The sequence below is a fragment of the Macrobrachium nipponense genome, chromosome 46 (genome assembly GCF_015104395.2).
Source record: "Macrobrachium nipponense isolate FS-2020 chromosome 46, ASM1510439v2, whole genome shotgun sequence".
Lineage (NCBI taxonomy): Eukaryota > Metazoa > Arthropoda > Malacostraca > Decapoda > Palaemonidae > Macrobrachium > Macrobrachium nipponense.
Genome location: NC_061106.1, coordinates 31,328,495 through 31,333,494, shown reverse-complemented (window position 1 = coordinate 31,333,494; position 5,000 = coordinate 31,328,495). Strand labels below are relative to the sequence as shown.

The 5,000-nt window shown below is 38.2% G+C and overlaps 1 protein-coding gene across 2 annotated transcripts in view; it reads right to left on the bottom strand.

Annotated features, from left to right (window-relative positions):
- The window catches only part of LOC135214866 (protein FAM43A-like), a 302,949-nt gene that overhangs the window by 52,322 nt on the left and 245,627 nt on the right, over nt 1-5,000 (bottom strand). The window contains exon 3 of one of the 2 annotated variants that reach the window (XM_064249287.1): nt 1,250-1,297. The exons of the other annotated variant lie outside the window; for it this stretch is intronic. The gene's annotated coding sequence lies outside the window, so the exon portion shown is untranslated. The remainder of the gene's footprint in view (nt 1-1,249; nt 1,298-5,000) is intronic. 2 annotated transcript variants of the gene reach the window in all.

The window sequence follows — 5,000 nt, the reverse complement described above, 5'->3', positions numbered from 1 at the left end:
GTTCACATAGGCAGGATGTATGCTCCACCTCTCATGAGGGATACGTCTTTCTAAAGTATCCCTGAGGAGATGTGGAACATACATCCTGCCTATGTGAACTATCTCGAGAGACTGAGAGTTTCTAGCCCTGTGATTGGCTTATCAACACCCAACAGGAGCGTCGTAAGGGAAGGGCCTAGACATCAGATGCACGGTGATGTGAATCTACTGTAGCCCCTTAACAAAGCGCTTATAAAAATTCAGTCGATACAAGGCATGAGTTCTAGAACGCAAATGTGAGTTCTTCTAGAAAACACACCTGTGAATTCTTCGAGAACGAAATCTACAGCCTTTTCAAATGTCATTCCACCAAGACAGGTCAAATCTACATCTAGGAATAACGGCAGGTGACGACGCTATTCAATCTCATTCCACAGGAAGCACCTGGTTTCATAATAAGCATCTACGACAAATGATTACACTGAGGGAGTGAACTTCGTCTGGTGGAAGAGCAAAAAATGCGACATTTGTTGGAACGGCAAAAAATACGCGACATTTGCCACTGAGAACCATAATGCGCGCGGTTGCGTCCTACCCCTGGTGGCTGGTGTCCACTAGTGACATTTAAAAGGAAATATTATATACATACATATATATATATATATATATATATATATATATTTATATATATATATATATATACTATATATATACACGTAATCACCTTCACCAGATACAATATATGTACATATATTCACAAACACACACACACACACACGCACACACACACACACACACACACACACACACACACATATATATATATATATATATATATATATATATATATATATAATATATTATATTATATATAAATAGATAAATGAGAGAGAGAGAGAGAGAGAGAGGAGAGAGAGAGAGAGAGAGAGAGAGAGAGAGAGAGAGGTTTAGTCCTCGCCTGTAGTAGGTGTCCACTAGTGACATTTAAAAGGAAACACACACACACTCTATATATACACACACACAATGTATAAACATATACGTAATCACCGTCCACAAATACAATATTGGTACAAATATATACACGTATATGTATATATATGCATATACATAAAATATGTATATATATATAGTATATATATATATATATATAATATATATATATATATATATATATGAAAATGGAGGAGAGAGAGAGAGAGAGAGAGATGAGAGAGAGAGAGAGAGAGAGAGAGAGTGATATATAATATAGAGAAAGGATCTGACTTACGACAATCATAAAAAATCGTAGAGGGCGTCATCTGCAGTCACCCCATACCTGTGGAAGAGAGAGACAAAAAATAGAAAAATGTATAACAGATATAATTGCTGCCGTATTATACATTCCCCAGAGCAGAACATATTACAATTGTTACTAGGAAATCATCCTGGGAATACTGTCAGGATTATTTCTGAGAATTAAACATAGCGATTTGCACTATAATGATATTCATAACAGTCATTACATATGCCAGGGAGGTCTTAGTTTCGTTTCATGGGATTGTCTGTTTATAAGATTATTATACATAAAATCATTACACGTGAAATAAAAAAAAAATAAAAAAAAAAGGTTGGCAACTAGTACTAAGATTTTGGGAGAGATAGGAATGTAAATTTGGACGAGATGGGAGAGGTGACCTGGAGAAGCGTCTGAAGACCAGGTCAGGATCTGCTGAATACTCTTAGTTTTACCCATTTTAGAAACGAAATAAGACAGGAATGATGTTTCAGAAATTAGAATGAGATGGAGAACTGACATCGAAATGACACTGCTGGTCATTTTGGATACAACGTGTCAACTTCAGTTTCTTGAAGTCTCAAGAAACCCAGTTTATCAGTGGAATGTCTTACGTCTAATTAATTTCTTAACATATCTTCGAAATCATTATACAAACATGCAAATCTTTTATATATATTTACAGACAAGGAAACAAACAAACAAACACACATACACACACACACACACACACACACACACATATATATATATATATATATATATATATATATATATATATATATATATATATGAAATAAAAGTTTGATTGATGAGCTGTTAAGGTAGCTAGGATATCAAATTTTTATCCTTCGAAAAAGAATATTACTTCGAAAGGATAAATTTTGATATCCTAGCTACCTTAGAAGCTCATCAAATTAAACTTCCCTTTCATAGAAAAAAAAAATACTAAAAAAAACTCAAAGCAGGAAGCGGAGATGTATATAACAGACATTAATCTAATTCTTCAACGGGTTTAGCTTACCTAACTTCTCGGAAGAGGAAAGAAACATTACCATAACAATGCGGTAGTTATCACGGCAAATCCCTTTCCTCCTCCGTTTATTCCCACAACTAATAACAGGACCTCCTCCTCCTATTCCCCTCTGTTCTCCCCCAACCGGCCACCGACACCCTCCCTCCTCCCTCCCTCACCCCAAACGCCCAGAGGCGGACACTCATTCATCCTTCCCATAACTCCTCGTTCCGAGAGTCCTTATACCCAGCGCTTCCTTCCTGGACCAACAAATTGTACAGCTGAAGGTCACGGCAACTCAAGCAATGGGACCTGTGAGGTCATTCAGAGCTGGAAAGGAAATTGAGAGTAAGTAGGTTGGAGAGGTGTAAAGAGAGGGTGGATAGCGAGATGAAATATGAATAGAGGTACAGGAAAAAGAGAATGAAAGGGGTTGCAGCTAGTGGCCGAAGGGACGCTGCAAAGAACCTTTAGTAATGACTACAGTGCGCGGTATGAGGTGCACTGACGACGCTACTGCCCCAAAGGAGTAACCAGTTTACAAACAGAAAGGAATAAAACCTATAAATAACCTCATGTGAACACTCACTAACAAACACGTACACACAAACACACGAAAAAACACCCCTCTAACCACACCCCCAAAACCGCCATACTGAAAAAACACACAAACTTCAAGAGAGAGAGAGAGAGAGAGAGAGAGAGAGAGAGAGAGATTATTCAAAAGACCCCCGATTTCCTCGAAGACCCATTTCCCTCCGGAGGCCCTGCGAGGATTTCGGAGCCCACAGAAGCGGCAAATCCGGAGCGACTTCCTTCGTGCATCACTTCGCTTGCTCAGGATTCCCGCAAATTCTGAAGATGGGGTCACGGAGGAGGGACTGACACGGTGCGCCGAGAGAAACCGCGGGAGGGGGAGGAGGAGTAAAATGAGGAGCAGGAAGGAAAAGAGGAGGAGGAGGAAAATGTGGAGGAAAAAGAGGAGGATGATAGGGAATAACGTCGTTCAAGAAGAGAAGATATTTTTGTATGATGAAGGAGTTGTTAATAATAATAATAATGTAAAAAAATGAAGGCTTTTTGTGTGATGATGGAGTTGTTATAATAAATAATAATAATAATAATAATAAATAATAAATAATAATAATAATAATAATGTACAAAATGATCTTTCGGTATAATAATGGCCTCCTAGAAACTACAAATTAATTACACGCTACAAAAAGTTCGTCCAAAATGTGCCATTGGCCTTATTCTCAATTATTCCTCGTCTTTAAATTAAGGGGCAGTGTTCCACGCGCAAATGAGGAATTCTAAAAAAATAAGAAATATAATACTATTAAATCCCACACACACACACACAACACACACACACACACACACACACATATATATATATATATATATGGTATATATATATATGTATATATATATATATATATATATGTATGTATATATATATATAAAACAGATCATTTGAGAGAGAGAGAGAGAGAAAGAAAAGAGAGAGAGAGAGAGAGAGAGAGAGAGCGAGAAGAGAGAGAGAGAGAGAGGCTTGAAATGTAGAAGAAAAGGTCTCTAGCGTATATGATGAGGGATAATGATGCCATTACCGGAACCATACAATGTAAGTACCGTAACATAAGGAAACTGACCAGGCTTAAGGCCACGTTCATTAGAGTTTTTAAGGATACAATGACGTCGTTTTTCATGAACGTCGTGTTTCCCCTGACGTCCGGGTCGGGTTCAGAAGTCCACGTCAGGCTTCTTGTTCACTTTCACGTATTTATCTTCACTTAAAGGCGACTCTTCTGAGAGAGAGAGAGAGAGAGAGAGAGAGAGAGAGAGAGAGAGAGAGAGAGAGAGGGGGGGGGGATCAATTGATATTTATATAAAAAATGATTACTTGTGAGATGGAAGAATCCTCATCAGCAGAGAGAGAGAGAGAGAGAGAGAGAGAGAGAGAGAGAGAGAGACTCGCTAAGCTTGCTCTAATTACTACCCTGATCTCACCAGAACCAAAAATAGTTTTGAATTCAAGATTCAGATTTAAAGTAGTGCTGGCCGAGGGGATTCCTGTGTCTTGAAGGGTACAATATCCTTGGCTCAGTCATTAGTCATCCTTTTGTGAACGAAGATACTTAAAAGAAAACCGAGAATTATTCAAGGACTTCTTCTGTTGTCATGAGTTTTCCGATTGTATCTGTTTCCTAACTACTTCGACTCGATAAAAGACACGATTCTGTGAGCATTGTGACCTCATTAGTTTGGACATTTCATACGAAATGAAATCCATAATGATTCAAAACTACGTCAATTATATCACAAGATTTTTTTGTAATCCCTGACAAAAGATTCTCTTGTTCAAAGAGATTTCGTAATCCCGGACGAAAGATCCTCTTCATCACAGAGATTTTGTAATCCCGGACGAGAGAAGATTCTCTATATCACAGGGATTTTGTAATCGGACAGGGAGAAGATTTTCTCAACACAGAGGGTTTTGTAATCCCGGACGAGAGAAGATTCTCAACATCACAGGGATTTTGTAATCCTGCACGAGAGAAGATTCTGCACACAGGGATTTGTAATCCGAGAAGCTTCTCATCACAGGGATTAATCGGACGAGAAGATTTACACACAGGGATTTTGTAATCACGGACGAGAGAAGATTCTCTACATCACAGGGATTTTGTAATCCCGGACAAAAGAAGATTCTCTACATCACAGGGA